The sequence below is a fragment of the Mauremys reevesii genome, linkage group 2 (genome assembly GCF_016161935.1).
Source record: "Mauremys reevesii isolate NIE-2019 linkage group 2, ASM1616193v1, whole genome shotgun sequence".
Classification (NCBI taxonomy): domain Eukaryota; kingdom Metazoa; phylum Chordata; order Testudines; family Geoemydidae; genus Mauremys; species Mauremys reevesii.
In genome coordinates this window covers 161610041-161630289 of record NC_052624.1, presented here as the reverse complement: position 1 = coordinate 161630289, position 20249 = coordinate 161610041, and positions in this window count along the sequence as shown.

Sequence of the window (20249 nt, the reverse complement as noted above, 5' to 3'; positions counted from 1 at the left end):
AGGATCAGGCACTATGGGTGTAATCCTGGCCCCCTGGATGTCAATGGTAAAACTTCCATTGATTTTAGTTGGGTGAAGATTTCACTCTATCCTGTGTAAACCTTAGGAATGTTAGTAGCCATTAACTACAGTAGTGCAACCAATGGTTTGAAGTATAGTATAGGTCAGATACAGGTGGCATTAATATTGTCCTCACACCGTAACTATTTCATCTAGTTGTCCTACAGTAAACAAGGCCACACTGATAGTATGAGTAAAATGAACATGTTTGGGCCCTTGGAAGAGGGGGAAAAATAGGTACTTAATGCAGAATTCAGTACAGTGACCCTTTATAACAGTAACTCCATCTTTTAGCATTTTATTCCTCATTTTGGCAAGCCAGTCAGAGTATTAAGAGTATTAAGAAGATGTAACAGCACAATATGCAGAGACAGAAACTGTTAGAGCAAGCGTGGTAGCATGAACATATCAGCAGAAAAATAAATGGTATTGAGGAAATTTTCTGGAACTAAATCTTGAAGAACACCTACTTGAAGAACACCAGCTTATAACATATAGTGGTTTTTTAGGTTGATGAGTGCCTGTTTAAAAATGGACAGAAGGAATCTTTCTTTTAATGTGGCTTTGTCCAGCCAAAATAATATGGCGCATCAAGTTATCAAATCCTGGTCAGATGCCAATAGGATGGAACATAGTTGGGATTTCTTGATGATGAAAACTGTGCTGATTACACATCACAGATGTCCTTAAAAAGGAAATGTATTTCCATGTATGATGAATTATGAGGATGAGAAGAATAAGAATAAAAAATTTAGCCATGTGCAGGGGCGGCTCTAGCAATTGCGCCACCCCAAGCAGGACGGCACGCCGCGGGGGGGCGCTCTGGCGGTTGCCGGTCCAGCGGCTCCGGTGCACCTCCCGCAGACGTAGCCTGCGGGAGCTCCACCGGAGCCACGGGACCAACGGACCCTCCGCAGGCATGCCTGCAGGAGGTCCGCCGGAGCTGCCTGCCGCCCTCCCGCGGCACGCCGCCCCAAGCGCGCGCTTGACGCGCTGGGGTCTGGAGCTGGCCCTGGCCATGTGGCATCCCTTTAATTTTAACAGGAAGAGAGCTGCTAAACTCCATGCAATGCTCTGAAAGTTTACCCCCTAGTGTTCTTGAAAATTGTTTCTTGTATACAGAGAGGACCAGAGGGCGGGGGGAGGGAGTAAATCATTAACTGAGATAGATGAACCTCAAGAAAAAATTGGAATAGGACTGTAAGGTTCTTCAGTTAGAACTTTTACATGTGCTTTTGGGAATTTCAGAAAGCTCTAATCCTTAAAGCCGATCTGTTCATCACTGGTATAAAGCAATTGGTTTCTATTCTACACATAAATATTTGGACTTGAGATTTTTAGATGTCTCTTATCTTCAATAAGGAGACTTCTCCTAGTTTCTGGACAGACTGTTGAAAGACACGTCATTTTCATTATCATTGGGTTATTATAAATGTTACTGTATTATCTTCTACATCCCCTTGTGTCCTTATGAATTTGTTTAGAGATATTTTATGTGTGACTGAGTCTCAAATTTGTAATTTTTCCAACAGTGAGACAGAAGATAACCACTGCTGACCCCAATTACAGTCAAGATTTGTACAGACTTATTCATATATGCTGAATGATTTGGTCTGTAATAACAATACATATATTTATAGAATTCTTCTTTTCTACCTCCCTGAAGCTACACACTGACCAAAATAAAGGAGATGGAAATTTAAAATACATATTAACAGGAGATGAGGCTGGCAGTCTGTTCATTATAGATGAAAATACAGGAGATATTCATGCTGCAAAGAAATTGGACCGAGAAGAAAAGTCCCTGTATGTGCTACGTGCCAAGGCTATAGGCAGAAAGACAGGAAGACAAGTGGAGCCGGAATCTGAATTTATCATTAAAATCCATGATATCAATGTCAATGAACCAAAATTTACAAAGGACATGTATACTGCCAGTGTTCCTGAAATGTCTAGAGCTGGTAGGTATAACTTATCCTTATATAAACTATAAAAGGGCTCTTGGGGATTCAAGAATAAAAGTCACTCCTCCTGAGGAGAACTGAGAGGTTATTATTTGGTGTATTTAAATAGTAGTACAAGCTTCTGTGACTATTCATTCAATAACTCCTGTGGCCAGGAACATATCACTACTGATCAGAAACCTGGTTTTGCTTATTTGTTTCATTTTCATCCACTTTTTATGCCTTTTTCCACACCACGGGCTTCTGTATGGCTGTTTTAAACTCGTCACAGCCAAATGGGAATGTATACACAATGGTCTTATCAGTTACTACCAGCTACTTTTGCAACACTTCAAAATACCACTTCTGTAACATGTCCACCTAGTGTTTGTATAGGAATATTAGCATTCCAATCAATTGGACATTTCTGCATCTTTACACACAACAATCTGTAAATATATAAGTAAAGAAATCATTTATGTATCAAAATGTGTTCTTATTAATATCTCAACCTCATTTTGCTCATTCCTATCCCCACAAAAACATTCCACCTGGTTTCAGAGTAGCAGCCGTGTTAGTTTGTATCCGCAAAAAGAACAGGAGTATTTGTGGCACCTTAGAGACTAACAAATTTATTTCAGCATAAGCTTTCATGAGCTACAGCTCACTTCCACCTGGCTCTCTCTGTCAAGATATAAAACATATGGGAGGGGGGAGGGAGAAAGGAAAGAATGACCATTTCAGTCTAAGGAGATTTTTCTAAATGCAATAAATGTTTTACAGCTATTCACAATGGCAGCATTGAAAAGCAAAACATGAAGTGCTTGTAAGTAGTAGGGTGAGGAATATGTTCTCAAAGGAAAATAATTCTCTGTTCTTTGTTTGTGTAATGTAATGCTTTAGCTATTATCAACCAGCATGCCACTATAAGTAGTCATCAGAAGCTGTCATAATTACCTAAGAGTCTAATTGTTTCTCAAATAGAGATGGTCTCTCCAACAGAGATGGGTGGATATAAAACACACATGCGAAGTGGGGCAACTGGTTGTTGTGGATTTATCTGTTGCTTAATCACTGTGATTTAATGTTATGATCTGCTGTATCAGCTCTGTAAAATGGCATTGGTGAGAGTGACAATAAAGTACCAATACGCATTTCTGACAGATACATATGTTCTCAAAATAACTTCAAGAAACTCACCATTGTCCTTGGCAGCAGTAGCACAAGTATGAAAACATTACACCAAACTTCATTTTGTTGACATGAAAGGCGAATTCCTGCATTAGTTTATAAGCTATAAAGAACACAAATAATGGTTCTCTTAAAGAGATATGGAAAATAGAGATTAAACAGAATTATTTAAAATTATGAGGTGAAGTTTATTTTGATAAAAGTCTGTAAAGAAAAAGGTTTTGAGAATGTATCTATAGTTTTTCATTTAAAGTTTGTTTCTAAAGAAAGAACTGCACTGGAATAGTTTGGCATCAAAAACAAAGTGCCCAGTTCTGATCTCATGTACATCAATGCAGCCCCATTAGAGTCAGTAGGCAATGTTAGAGAACAGAATTGGATCCAGTTTCTTGGCAGTGGAGGCTGCTGCCTATGAAATGTCCAGAGACTATGGTGGTGATGGTATTATAAATTTATATGGCTACAGTAGCTAGAGCTCAGAGAATGGCTCTGACAGAACGAGCACAGGGGAGTTTGGCAGTAAGGGTAGTAGGTTGCTTGATTAGTTGTTTGTAGACAGAAGTAAAATCAGTTGAAAACAGACAAACAGTTTATTGTGCAGAATGCCTGACAACTTGACTTGTGTCCGAATGACATACGTGTATGACTGGCGTAAGCAGACCCTGGCCCTTAGAGCCCCACTATTGTATGGCATCTTGAGGCCAGAGCTGATTGAAGGGATGTACAGACAGATGCCAGATTCTGAAGACACTAAACAGAAACACCCTAGGCAAGGCACAACTTAGAACAGTTTTCTCTGTTCCTCTTGCTCAGAAAACAGATGGCAGATTGAGAAAGGATCTGTGTGGGTTGAATGGGTAAACTTCCGTAGATGGGATATGTTTTCCAGGAGACTGGAGTACAGTTGTGAGATTTAGACAGGCTGTGATGGTATGGAATTTGATAATTCAAAATACTGTCAGCAGGCTATGTGGTGATCATGAAAACCATTCAGTGAATAGCATATTAGGTGTGAAAGTCATGGATCTCTTGAAAGAACTTGGGTTGTTTAGCTTAGCAAAAACAAGGCTGAAAGGGATGATGTTTGCTTTCCATAAAAAACGTCATGGGGGTAAGCACCGGGGAGGGAAAGGAACTATTTAAGCTAAAGGACTAAAATAGCATAAGACAAATGAGTATAAACTGTCCATGAATACATTTAGGCTGGAAATTAGACAGTTCTAACCATCAGAGGTGTGAGATTCTGGAACAGCCTCCCGGTAGCTGTAGTGTGGGCAAACAGCATAACTTGTTTTAAGATGGAGTTTAATAAGTTTATGAATGGGATTATATGATGTGGTTGTCTGAGATGGCAGGAGACTGATCTTGAGGACCCCAGAAGTCCCTCCCAGTCCTATGTTCCTATCTAGTTAAATCAAGTTACATAAATTTAACCCAATTAATAGCTCACAGACAGAAAAGGCATAAGAAAAAACAAACAAACAAGGGATAATGAAAGAAAGCATAGCCAAAATATAGAAGGTATGTTAATACATGAATACATGAAAACTGACTGTGCAGCTAGAAATGGCACAGATCCCACCTATATGGCTAGGGTCTATATTGCATGTGAGCTGAACTGAGTAACCAGTGCATTATGGAAATGCCATATAAGTAGGAATGACCCCTTTGCAATTCAGTGTCTAGGATTTACTGGTCACCTATATTCTTTCCTTTTTATCTCTCTATGCAGACCAATCCATTTTTTTCTTGAAATAACATTTGTCTTATTCACAGCAAAACACTATTTGTATTATTCATATACATCTGAGTTAATTTATTCCTCACATTTAATATCTCAACTAGCTGTGGTACATCCTGGGTGTCAGTGAATTAGAGAAGTGTAGAAGAAAAATCTTGAAAGCTAAATTTAGCTTAGAAAGTAGGCTGAACTCCAGGGCCTCTGCTGTATCTTTCTTTGAAATGTGTCTGGTTCCAAGTATACAGCCAGATTCAAAGTCACAGTGTGTTGGTAAGAAGATGTTTGAATTTATCAGGCACTGATCTGGGAACTTTGTGGTAGAGATAATACTAAAGTTTTGAGGGGAAATGGTTGTGTAAGCTAGGAAGTGGGGAGAAAACACCAACTATCAAGGAACACTTAAGTCAGACAGAGATCAGTTCGGGATGCCAATATTACTAAGGTAACTTTGCCTCAGATAGTAAAGAGGAGGATAGGAAATATAGCTGATATGGAGGAGGAACAAGATGAGATCATCACAGAGATACTTTTTATAAATGAGTAAGTTAGTCAAAAACAAACTCAAAGAGCAATTTCTCATTGAAATCAACTTCTATACTGAAGGACTGGAGGGCAATAAGTGTTGTAACTATATTTTTAAATAGTATTAGGATGGAGTATAGGAATTACAGACCAGTGAGTCTTCCTTCAGTACTACGTAAATGCGATCAAATAAGAATTTAAAAGAGTTATAAAACACCTAGTCTAACATGATGCAATAGGGACAAGCTAGCTAGTTTCGGTAAAGGCAAATCAAAACAAAATGCTTGGATACATAAGTAATGGGACAGAAAATGAAAACTGAAGCTCTGAAAAATTTATCATAATCACACTATAAATCAATGGTTGTCAAAACAATGAGGATTCATTTCTGGTCCCAAAGAAGTCAAAGGGAGTTTTTCCATTGATTTCAATAGGGCCATGATTTCATCCCTTCAATATTCTATTCTGATCAGCCAGTCTCAGTAGAGACTACTGCAGAAAGAAGAATTCAGAGATGGGTGATGAAAATGATCAGAGGCTTGGAGATAATTCTACATGTAGAGAAACTGAAAAGATTGCATCTCCAAAGGGGACAGGACTTCAGACTAGGACTGTTCAGTTTATATAGTAGATGCTGAATGTATATGAAATAATGAATGACTTAGAGGAGACAAATTGAGTGATGCTATTTAACCTTTCTCATAATGCAAAAGCAAAGGGAAACATAAATTGAAAGGAAGAAATGATAAGATGAATATATATTTATTTGAACAGATTAGAAATTAAACTGTGGAATCCACTGGGCACCAGTGGCCTATAGGTGCTGGAAAGAAACTTCCCCTAAGGACATGTATTCCGTAGTTGTCCATTATGGGGATTTTTGCACCTTGCTCTGAACCACTGACTACTGGCTGCTGTCAGAGATAGTACACCAGATTGGAAGGAACAATTGCCTGATCTCGTATGGCAATTCCTATATTCCAAAGGACACAAAGGACTGATGTTGTCCTTTTTAGGATGAAGTATTCAGCTCCTACATAGAAGGAGGTGATTATTCTTTGCACTACATTGGAAAGTGGAAATATTACAAGAAAAGTATCATGTGAAGCACCCAAATGTTTAAAAAAAACCTGTAGTACCTTCCAACCTGAATAATCAAAGGGTTTATTAAATACACATTGATAAACTGAAAATAAACTCAGCAACATCATTTCAACAGAGGCTTTTCAAGAGCAATCTATTAAAGGAAAAGGTAAAATGTATGGTATACTGGTGTATATATTTATATCTAGTCTACTATCTCCTTACCTTTCACCATCACAGATAAAAGTTATGTTTATTAAAGGAAAGGCCAGCATGAAAGTGACTTTTCTGAAGTTTTAAAAGAAAGGGCTAAATTTGAAGGAAGTTGTGAAAAGACAAGTTAGTAGTAGAAGTGATTGGAAACAAATCTGTCTTGAACTAGGTCAATATTACACACTTCTCTACCTGCCCTCTTAATGTCAGCAGGAAAGGTTTTCTAGACTTCCCTCACTCACCAATCTCCAATATACAGTTGGTAAACATCCTTCACAATATATTTTTTAATCTTCAAATTGACTTCATTTTCATAGTAAGAATAGGTGTAATATAAAGTCAAACCGCATTCATTTATCTGTGGACAAAACACTGTTTACACACTGGTGCTTTTTGTAGGCAAACCTTTTGTCTTTCGGGGGGTGGTTTTTTAACCCCTCTGAATGACAAAAGTTTTGTCTTTCACTTGCCAGTGTAGACAAAGCCTAAGTACCATACGTCCTAATGGCTTTCAATGAGACTACACTGAAATGTTTGCTTCAGAGTATTCTCATCAGCTTTCTTCTGCATTGTGCCATCATACCTACCGATAACTCAGGAGACACTGGTTATTTCACATCTGAAACTCTTACAGGAAAAGCTACAGTGACAATAGACTTTGCATATGATAAACCTCATGTTTTCTATTTCTGAGTTTGCTTAATAGTCAATAAGAATTAATTTAAGGATTTGTGTAAAATTTAGCATAAGAATGCATCTCATCTTTGAAATTCCATCAAGGAATATTTATACTTTTATGCTACATGGAACAGTTTTTCCCAGTCTCAGATGCAAGAGGGCAAGGAATAAGGATGAGCCTCATAGTCTTGTTATGCTCTACAAAACCCGTTTCTATTAGATTAAGAATCTGGGAGTGTTAGTTGACAAAATATGCTCTGGTTAAAGGGGAAAATAAAGTGTGCTTAGCTTTCAGTTAGCATGAAAAGAAAAGCAACCAGAGAGCCGACAAACAATGATTTTTTCACACAGTGATATTCTGTGGTAAGAGATAGCCTTTGCACTCCAAACACTCACACCGCATAGTATAGATACCATGGATAGAATATTTGGTACAGTACAATGACTCATTTTGTGAGAATTAGGTTTCAGTGGTATTTGCAACTTTAAATGAGTTTCAAATCCATTATATATTGTCAAAATCTGTAGTTTCCTCAATTATGTGTATGTAATATACGTATATTTAAATTGTTTGGTTTTTTAAATTAAGGAATCTTTAGTATTCATTAAACAAATCTTTCTTAGAGAGAAATTTTAACATTTTCACAGAAAAATATTTGAAGCAAAATGACAGTTCTGTGCTCAATATTTTTTAGAAAATATCAAGGTAAGAAAGCAAAATATTTCCATTTTCATAAATGTGCAAAACAAGTAAAAGTGTTTTTTTTCCCCAGGGCTCTGAGTACTTTTTGGTATTGATACAGTTCTAGGAGTAACTCTTTCTACACAATAGCCTAATACTTCATGTTCATCAGTAATTTATATGGGACTCATTGCTAATATTATGTACTAAATTTTATTAAGAATATTCTTAGTTGGGGAAAATCTCCATTTTTCAGGTTATGGGGTTTTTTTTCATATTACTGGGAAAAATCCACTGAGGCCTTGTTATTCACTTCTCTATCCCATTTCTATTCTCAAATTCTGCTTATTTCTTCTTGAATTATAATTATTTTAAATAATTTATACAGTGACATATGCAATGTGAATAGCACTTTATTGACAAAATGACATGTCTCTGCCATAAGGAGCTTACAGCCTTGGGCTTTGATCCTGTAGGTTCTGTGCAGACAAACTCTTTTCCACTGAATTTAGTGGGATTTTGTGCAGGCGCAATGATCCTCCTGCATGGATTTGATTGTACGGACAAGGTCTTAATTCTTTGCACAAATTTTATGTACACTTATGCCTATCTTTTTTTCCTACTGAAACACCAAAAGGGCTTTTGAGCTACAATAATTAGACACACTAAATGATATCAAAATGGAGGATTTGGGGAATTAGGAGACAGATCATGCAACACATGGGTAAATCCACAAGAAGGTAGATTTACAATTCCCAAATTATCGCATCCCAAGGAACTATTGACACATGGAAGGGCCTGAGGTCATGGCTCTCAAATTATAAAACACTTACATTCACAGACAAATCACATAACTTTCTGGACATATACAGATAGCTTGGGAAACCAGAGAAGCTCAAATTGGTCGAGCACTGACTATGCATTTTTCACATACAGGAACTTTTGCAGGTTTTGGGGGTAGAGACTTAGGGCTTGTCTTCACTACAGTGGTAAATTGACCTAAGTTACGCTACTCCGACTATGTGAATAATGTAGCTGGACTCAACGTAGCTTAGGTTGACTTACCCTAGTGTCTTCACTGAGCTCCATTGACAGAAGACCCGCTAAATCGATATCTGCTGCATCTATTGCAGCAGCGTTGATCTCCCCGTGGTGAAGACAAGCCCTTATACAATAAATGCTTCTTCACCCATTTCTTGTACTTATCCCTATAACTAGTATTTACATTCCCAAAAGGAAACTGGAGCATTTAGCTGAAAGTGATTAATTTCTATCAATTTTCTTTGATTTTTATGTACATCTTTGATATTTATTTAATATATTTGCTATTTTCTTTGATTAACCTTTACCAGCATTGTGCAAGAGACACTCCCTCTCCTGCCAGCAATCCTTCATTTTAGTAAAGATCTCTGTGTAAGATTTGGATTGAGACCAAGTGGCAGAAGAAGTTACAGTATGTTCAAATCTGACCTTTACTTGATAGACATACAGATAGGAGCTTTAGAAAGTGAAAAAAAAATGGCAATTGCCTATTTTCTGTCTGAAAACTGATTTTCCTTGAGGTAAAATTGACCAAAAATGACCGAAGTATTTTTTTTTCTATCTGGTACCAAAGAGTACTAGTAATAATTTTACCAGTTTCTTTGGGGGTATGATTATTATTGCATAGCTCTACTTCTTACAAATATATATACACATACACACCAACATATAACACATATATAGTATTAAAATAATATATTTCATTCCTGTGGCACCTTTCTTCTTGTAGAACTTTACTAATTTTATATAAACATGAATCATTTCAGTCACCATTGGATTGTAAGCATCTCTGATGTAGAAAGACAGCAACCATATGGAAAACTAGTGCAGCAGAGGAGGGGAGATGGAACTTGGCTAGTAATATTGGAGTAAGCCCTCATCTCCCCAAAATAATATGGAAACTTTAATGTGCACACAAGTACAGGACCTTAGTTTTTATAATGTCTTATTTGAAAGAACACAGTGCACAGTGCACTCAGTGCCCATTCTATAGCCCTCAGAGAGATAAAGGGCCAAGCCAACACTCCTGAGATTCAAAGCATTGGTTCTAACTAATCCAAGTCATTCAGACCTGAAACTCAGAATCTCTAAGCCACCTGTAGGAGGGAACGCTAACAGCTTAGCAGGTGAGGGGACACAGGAGTTGAAGTATGGTAACTAATAACCAAGTGTCATTCCCATAAAGCAGGGTAGATTTCAAAGAAGAGCCCAGGGAGTTAGGTGCTCATCAGCACATCCCAGCTGATACTAGTGAGAGGCACTTAGTTATATCACCTTGTGCCATGATGAAAACTTTCCCCTACTAACTTATTCCACGGAACCAGAAGGATGTGAGAAAAATATAACTTTGTAACCTTCCTTTCCAATGTGTTTAAATGGCATTTGTAATCTGTTCCAAAGGTCAGGGAACTAGCTTAGAACTTGGGAGACTAGAGTTCAAGTCCCTGCTTCACTACAGATGCCCTTGGGCAAGTCACTTACCCTCTCTGTGCCTCAGCTTCTGATAGAACTTCCCTAACTCGCAGCAGTGTTGTGAGGATTAATACATTGCAGACTGTGAGGTCCTCACATACTAAGATAGATTCAATGCTAGCAAATGTACAAATTTCCAACCATGATTGATGACAAATGTGTGGTTTCTCTCCTTATCTCCCCCATATAATATATTGTAATACCATTTGTGTGGATATCTTATTGGGTCCATTTTATTTCCAATTATTTCTGCATATAAAAGAGAAAGTGTTTCTGCAGCTGACTAGCTCAGATCTTTACATTCATGTTAAAAGTGCTTTTATCATACTTATACTCAGAAATTGTTTGATGTATCCATTTTCCTCCCTTTTACTTGAGTATTTGTTCAAATATAGAACTCTAACTTCTGGACAAAAGTATGATTGGCTTGAAGTCCACACGTCAGCACTTTTCACTCACACCTAATGCTGACACTGCAGGGGGATACTAGGGGATACATTCTGCACTGTTAGCAATGCCGTCCTTTGGATAAGATGTTAAATCAAGGTTCCTTCTCTCCCTTTCTGATTGATACACAGGTAAAAATCCCATAGGTACTCTGAAAATAGTAAGGGACAGATTCTTTGTTCTGGCCAATATTTTCTCTTGCACTATAGACACGTTTTAAGGTCCAAGACTGTGACCTATTATCAGCACCATAACAAATATGGTTTTCCTTATATAATAACTGCACTTCAACTAGCTAACCCATTGTTTCACAAGGTGTTTCAAATAATGGCTCCAATGAAGCTTGTTCATGGGAAGATATATGCCAGAGGGGTGAGAGTGTAAGGAGCAATTTACTTACCCCCAATGCAATGTAACCATGCAGGGAACAGCCATTACTGGGCTGCAGATGCAGGAGATTGCAATGGTTGGGATCAGTTACCGCTGCCTGCAGTGCTAATTACTCATGTCAGAGAGGCATATGTGAGTCATTCCCCATCCAACAGCAACAACAGGACCATTCAAGAAATACCTTTCCAACAGGATAGAAAGACACCATGCTGTCTAGGGGCACTTGGAAATATTACACCAATAACAAAATATCTCCCTCTCTGCTGTATTGGAGCACAAAGTCCTCTCCTTTCCTAGTACTCCACACCACATAAATTCATAATTTAGCCCTAGAGGACAGAAAAACACTTTATGAAACTAAATTCTAACCTGCTTCAGAGTTTACTTTGGAAACATTCCTTTCGGCATGGGGCTTCCTGCATTTTGGTTCAGCAGCAGTTGGTAGTAGGTTTCTGAATTGATTAGTCCAATTTTAAATATATTTGAATACAAAAACTAATTCCAAAAAAAGATTAAAACACATTTATATTAGGTATACACACACACACACGTATATATTCATTAATTATAGTTCACATTTTATTCTCCATCCTTCAAAGCCTGGGGCAAATCTTGCAGTCCTTACTTAGGCAAAACTTCCACTGGAGTCAAATGGAAACTAAAGTTGCTCAGCCATTTTGAAAAATAATGCCACTTATTTTGGGTGCCTGAGTCTGAATTTCAGTGGCTAACTTTAGGTATCCAAGTTTGAAAATGTCAGGCCTATTGTCTAACAAGCATGTTAAAATGAAGCATATCAAATGTGTCTGTTTTGTAAGCAGAATACAAAGGTAATCTCTTTCCACCAGACTTCCCCTACAACTAGAATATTTCCAAAGTATGCAAATAAGATCTGTTTTTTAGTGCAGTGCAAAACAATATGCTGCAACTTATTTGAATACAATATAAATTAACATAATGAAGCATCACACACAACACAGCATAGACAAAGATGCTTTGAACACAATGTTCAGTGTTCAGTGATGATAAAGGACACATCATATAGACTAATCACAGTATAGAAACAAAGAGCCAAGATTCTGACATCCTCACTTAAGTTGAGTAGAATATTTTTTTCAATAGCAGTCTCATTGATTGCTACTCGGACAGTAAGGAGCTATGTGGTTTTAGTGATGGTGTCAGAAGCTGGTAGCAGGTCTGCTGCAACAAAACCGTGCTGACCTAACAGTAGTAAGCATCAGAAATGAAAATCTCTCCCCATAGTCCATCTTGCTCTTTCTTCCTAATGCAGACATTAAAATGGCTTTGAAAGTAAGGGAAAAATCTGAAAGTCTGTACATTGCTGGGTTTTCTGTTGCTAGATTAGCCTGTTTTCATTTTTAAAACAGTTTTAGTTTAGCACACTGTTTAATTTTCTTTAATATAATAGTTTTCCACAATGAAGCGCTCAGGGACAAAACCAATATAGGAGTAAATTTAGTAAATAGACTGTAGGAACACAGCAAAATAATTATTGCACGAATATGCTTCTATGGTCTGTTAGTGATGGTGATTCAGCATGCGTTCCATAAGACAGTGAAATTTCCCCCTTGTCTATAGTATGGTGCACTGTCTTAACAGAATCAGAGACAGAAAGGTAAAAAAGGGCTCACTTGGATCATCTGGTCTGACCCCCCCAGCTTATTTGAAGGAGTACTTGATATATTAGTCCCAATAATGTTTTATCTATCCTATTCCTGAGTATCTGCAGTAAGAGTGCATCCGTCATTTCTTTTGGCAGTTTATTCAAGGGGCCTGTATCTTTCACACTTAACAGGGCAGACACAGAGGTGCTGGGCATCTGAAACTCCCTATAAAATCTGTAGGAAATTCAAGCGCTCAATACGAAATCCAAGTAAAACTTTTTGCCCAAAACATTTTCCCCCAAAAAAGCAGATTTGATTCATCTGAGTCACTTTTGCTGAATTTTATAATCAAAAAATGTCCTTCCCCCAAAAAAATCTAAATGTTTTGTTTTGACATTTTCAAAATGAAGCATTTGATTTTCCGACTCAAAGTGACTTTTCATTCCAAAATTTACTGCAAATCTATCTTCAAAATAAAAATGGAACATTTTGGTTTGGGTCAAACACAACATTTCATTCAACCTGAAATGCATCTCTCCTCCCCCAGTTTTGGGGTCAACACAAAATAATTTTTTTATTATTATTATTTGGAAAGGCCCACAATCCGAAAAATGCAATCTCTACTCAAAACGTCTCAGGATTTAGCCCAAGAACCATTAGTTTGCACAGCTTAATGTTCCCATCTCTTACAGCTCTGAATAAATTCTATTCCTTCATTTATATTGTTTACACTCTATAATCATGTTCTCCCTTGCATTTTCTCTTTTTGAGACCATGTGTCACATTCATCCCAACTCCACTGATATTTATATAGTCACATCAGGAATGAATCTGATCCTAAATAATTAGTGTCTGCAATTTCATCCTTGTATCTGCTTTGTTGGCAGAAATTTTACTGTCTTTAGTTTTTCTATACTGTTCTTATGACATGAGACTTAAATGGCTCATATTTTATAATAGCACTACATGACCAAAATTCCAACTGAGGTTGCATCAAGACTATCTAGAGCAGCATTATTACTAGAGCTGACTGAAAAAAAAAGGCAAAAACCTAACAAAACATTTTGATTTTCTCAAAACTAAATATTTCAATTGACCCAAAACAAACACAAAAAAATTATTTTGCAGAAAATTTCAAAATTCTTTGATTTGTTCCAATTCAGAATTAACACAAATTTCAAAATTGTGGAAATCCTTCAAAATGGAAATTCCTGTTCCCATACAGCTCTGATTGTGACATTGCTGGCTTTCATGTGCTCACCCTATCTCTGAATTCAAGAATAGTAGTGGCTTTTTTCACAACGATGGCACTCTCCAAGCTCATATTTAGTTTACTATGTGACCTCATATCAAAATATTTCTCAAATCGATTTTCAGCCAGCTGTCTCTATTAACCTCCTATCTATATATATAAAAGGTGCTTTGAGATTAAGAACAAGTGCGATCCAGCCCTTTGGGAATAAGAATATTGCTCATTGTACAGTAGTTGTGTGTGTATAAAAACATTTAAAATACCTGCCACCCACATCTAATTAGTTTTGTCAAAATACCTTCCAACTTGTTGTTCATTGAAGCATTCATGGATGCATGCAAATGCAGTGCATAAAATATCAAGGTTGCCAGTAATTCACAGATTTTCAAGACCTTCCTGTCACAAGGCTGTCCCAATCATAACTACTTCACTCAGCCCCACGGCAAATGTTAAATAGTTCATGACAAATAGTGCAATGTACTGGAGAAACAAATCAGGTTTATTGCCTCATATCACCCATATAATAATCCAAACCTCTTTAATATAGCAGATTGGGTGAGGGCAGTGCAGCACAGGAAGAGTCTTTATAGTTCAAGCACAGGACTGGGAAACCAGGAACTCCTGAGCTCATGGATGACATTTTCAAAAGAGCCTAAATGATTTAAGGGATTAAGTCCTATTTTCAAAGTGACTAAGCCACTAAGAGCAAAAGTCTCATAGACTTTCAATGAGACTTACTGTATGTCTACACAGGAGCTGTAAGTGTAATTTCCAACTTGGGTAGACAGACCAGTGCTAGCTTTAACCAAGCAAATGTACTAAAAATAGCAGTGTAGCCCATTTGAAACCCTAAGTATGTATTCAGGGCAGCTATTCTGTCCCTGCTGCCCATGCAGCCATGGCTATGCTGCAATTTTTAGCATGCTAGCTTGATTGGAGCTAGCTCTGGTATGTCTATCCAAGCTGGAAATTATACTTCCAGCTCTCGTCTAGACATACTTTTAGACTATGTCTACAGTATGAGCTGTGGTGTGATTCCCAGCTCTCGTACATACCCTTACATTAACTCAATGATAGCTAGCGCGAGTATGTGTACATTAGCTGGGCATCACATTCCTGTCTCATAGCGCACACGTAGCAATATACTCCTAAGTTTAAAAGTGACTGTTAAAAATTACATTTAGGCACTTTTGAAAAATGTTATCCAGCTCTTGATTCTCACATTGATTCAGTATGTGCCCTTTGTGGGTATTCACCCACAAAAGCTTAGGCTCCAATACTTCTGTTAGTCTATAAGGTGCCACAGGACTCTGTCACTTTTTATGTGCTCTTTGGTAAGTCTGTCAGACCCACATTTTCAGATGTTAGTACCTAAACAAGATTTTCATTATTTATAATATGGTAGTGCCTAGAGGCCACAACCAATACTGGGCCCCTATTGTGCTAGACACTGTAGAAGCACAAAGGGAGAGAGAACTTTGCCTCAAAGAGCTTATAGCCTAAATAAACAAGACAGATGAATGGTGGGATGGGAAACAGAGATGAAATAATGTGTTCAAGCCCATTCAGCAGTTTTACGGCAGGATTGCCTGTCTGAGAAACAATAGGTGGCTTGATTTGCTTTTGTACTGAGTACTCCCATCTCTTAGTGGGAGATAATATATGTGGACCATCAGCAGGACTGAACCCAAAGTTTGTAAAGACTTTTGATGATAAAATGTCTAAATCTAATAATAGAGTGACTTCTTAGAGTGACTGCTTACTTAAAATTCTATTCCAATCATCTAGGCTCAATAGTAGCTAACTATTCTGTTCTTTTAAAAAAACAAACCTTAATGTGACTGGTGTAATTTCACAATGCATATGACCAGGATAACCCTGGAATTTGCTGCATCGCCTTCTGCTTCAGACTTTGGATTTCTCTTTCAAATTACAGCTCTTTATTATCTTTTCCACAGACGAACTCCACAGCATCTAACTACTACAGCAGCAAAATGCTTTCATGAATCACGCATTAAATTAATGTAAATTTTAGTTCACAATAACATCTTTATTTACAGCAGTCACATAGAAAATGACTATTTGCCACAGTTATATTAATGTTTACAGAACCAGGCTTTATCAACACACAAACATGAGTTTTCTCAGCTGTCTAAAATGTCCTCACATCAAACAAATGTAAGGTCAGTCTGGTGTCCTAATAATAGTGCACTATATTTGCACTGTCATGTTAGAGATTCAGGGCTGATTTCTGATTACAGTGTGTCGTATCCTGCTAAAGGCTTGGGGCACTGCAGAGATCATTATTTATTCTTAGGATAGTAGAATCTAGAGGCTACAATGAAGATTGAGACCCTATTGTACTAGCTGTTTTTCAAACACATAGAAGGAGTCGACAATCTGTCAGTCTTCACAGTCTAAACAGAGCAATAAGACAAAGGATAAGAGGAGCAACAGGCATAGAGAGGAAAACTGTCTTTCCCAAGGTCATACAACAGGTCTGTGATAGAATCAGGAGTAGAACGCAGTCCCCATCTAGGGCACAGTCCCAGCCTGCACTATGCTACTTTCCTTCTCAGGGACTAAGCATCCAAGCCCTGGGATGGAAAGGGTTTTCTGAAGCCTATTTCTCTCAACAGTGACCCTTTTGGTTGATGTAAGTGAAGGAACTATGGGTCACCAAAAAGCTTCCATCTTGTCTTTGTTAGTCAAACAAACTGGACCGGGGCAGCTTCAGGCACCAGCGCAGCAGGCGCAAGCCTGGGGCGGCAAGCCGCGGGGGGCAGCATGCCGGTCGTCGTGAGGGTGGCAGTCAGGGAGCCTGCAGTGGCATTTCTGTGGGAGGTCCGCTGGCAATTTGGTGGCAGGTACACTGAAGGCGTGGGACCAGTAGATCAGCTGCAGAACCGCTGCTGAATCCGCATGACCTCCCGCAGAAATGCCACCGAAGGCTCCATGACTGACATGCTTGGGGCGGCAAAAAACATAGAGCCGCCCCTGGCTACTCCCACCTTAGCCCACATTACAAGTCTGTGGAACAGATCTGGAACCCAACCTAATGATGAAGCAGAGGGTATATTTCCATGTGAAAAAAGCATTTATAGAGATGATGCCCTTCCTCAATAGACTCTCTCATCACTGCCACCCCTGGGATATTGCAACTCTGTACTGCTCTCCACATCTCCCCACACAGATGCATCATAAATGCCACAATCTACCCTTTAATATTGGCTGACATTGAACACGGGTATTGTAAGTTGGCAATGGGAAGGAATAATTTATATTTCTGGCTGCTTCCTGATGTGAATGAGATTTAGAAAGTGGTGTGATTAATAGCTAAGCTCAATTAAAAGAAAATCTTAAAATTAACTAAATATATTTATCTTCTCTGTCTAGCCCTCATGCTGTGATCATCAGCGTTAAATGCGCTGATGTGACGCAATGGGAAGCAATTATAATTCTAACAGGTTGTCTGCTTTCAGTGAGCTCTAAAATAAGGTGGAATAGTATGAAATGAGTAATAGTATATTATAATATATTGTACATTATGCGCTATTGTACAATAATAGTATTGTACAGTACATTAAAATAAGCAACGAAACTGGAGCCTATTTGGAATATAAATACTATATGTCCAAAATGTTTACGTATGTGCATTTAAATCCATAATTATATTCAGACATCTAATTAAAAGTGACTTGATTTTTAAAGGTGTTGAGCACTTGCAACTCCCAATGAAGCCAACTTTACGTAAGTGCCTAAATATGAATTTGGGTACCAAGCTTTAGATATCCATGTTTGAAATTTTCTACTTGAATCTCCTACTTGCCTGCAGCCACAGAAACCTGCAAATATCACATCCCTGCATATGTAACAAGTAGGAGGCAGTACTTCAGGGAATGATATTTGATGCAGCTAATGTCTATAGCATTAGTACTGAATTTGCCATTTGGGGAAAATAATTTCTGGAATTATATCATAATTGCTGAACTCATGCTATTTGGAAGGAGCATCTGAATAGTTAAATACCCGACTAACTAATGGGCCTCTGTCAGCTACTTTTTTTAAATGCACGTTTTCTCTAAACCTGCTCTCTTCATTTTTAGCAAAGTAAAATTTGGTGGGGATATAATGGGAAGAATGTTGACTAACTAAAATCCACACAGATGTTACCCAAAGCCAAGTCAAATCTTTGAGCACTTAAATATAAATAATATAGAAAGATCTGAGGGCCAAAAACAAAATGGAGGAAATAATAAAATAATAAAACAAAAGTATATACAAGGGATAAAAGTATCTATGTAGATACATCTTGGGTGACACTGCTTTAGTCCTTTATGCTCCTTGAGAATCACATTGTCTCAAAATTTCTCATTCTTGTCAATCAGGTGATGCAGGGGCAGAGTTAAGATTGTTTGAATGATATTAAATGAGCTTTATTGTACTTTCTAATACACTGAACATATTACATTTTTTGGGGGGGAGGGGGCAAGGTAAGTAGTGCCTCAAATTAGAATATCTAGATTTTCTAACACTTGTGTTTGTGGACAAAACAGCTTAAACTTTTTAAGTGATAATTATGTTCAACCTTTACTCCAGTTTATCTAAGGTTTCTGAAGAGGAGTGATCAAGTAGATAAATCAACTGCGAAATGCAAAATATTTATCTCTAAAATATTATTGCAGAATATGAACTTGAAGAATCAAAAGGCAAATGAAAATGTAGGCAGTTAGTCAACTAACTCCCATGGAAAGTCAGTAGGAGTTGGACACCTAAGTTCCATAGGTTGCTTTGAAGATCCCAGCCCTAATTTACACCCGAAGAATGGGAAGGTGTTGTGACTTACACATACACAGTTAGTTGGGAAGCTAAATTGTAATTTGTGTATTAATGAGTATTCCATATATTTGAAATTCCACAGAATATATAGGACTACCCAGAGTTTGGAAAGGTATCATTTAAGAGGAGATGAGAAGTCGCCAGTCTGGGTGGAACTTGTTTGTGATCATACCCCCAAATTTGAGTTCCCTCACTCAAAATATTACACATGCTTAATCTTGCTTTGCCCAATTCTATTAAAGCTTTTACCATGACTCACTTTGATATTAATCACTGAACTGAGATTCTAAAAATTATTTGTACACAATCTTGTACAAAAGAGTTTTTGGTGCACAGACAGAAATTTGGTCATATACCAGCAATCCAGACTTGCTGGCCAGAATTATCTGAATGTATTTCTGTTGAAAAAGTAATTAATAAATTCTAATATAAAACTACCAGAGTACAACAAACAGTAATTGGATGAAATTTCTAAGCTCATTACATAGGTCTCAGACCTTAGTCACACATGAAAATTTATGTCACAGAGGTGAAGACATTGTATCTTAATTATAAACATCACATTATTTTGTGACAAGGTGCTCCATTAGGCTGAGTGTTTCATGTGTTTATTTCATTATCTGTTATAATTCCTACCACTATTTTCATTTCATTTAGTATTGCTGTTACTGTATATATTATGAGATAACTGGCTCTGTGGATGAGGGGAAAGCAGTGGACGTGTTCTTCCTTAACTTTAGCAAAGATTTTGATATGGTCTCCCACAGTATTCTTGCCAGCAAGTTAAAGAAGTATGGGCTGGATGAATGGACTATACAGTGGATAGAAAGCTGGGTAGATCGTTGGGCTCAATAGGTAGTGATCAATGGCTCCATGTCTAGTTGGCAGCCAGTATCAAGTGGAGTGCCCCAAGCATTGGTCCTGGGTCCGGTTTTGTTCAATATCTTCATTAATGATCTGGAGGATGGCGTGGACTGCACCCTCAACAAGTTTGCAGATGAGACTAAACTGGGAGAAGTGGTAGATACGCTGGAGGGTAGGGATACGATACAGAGGGACCTTGACAGAT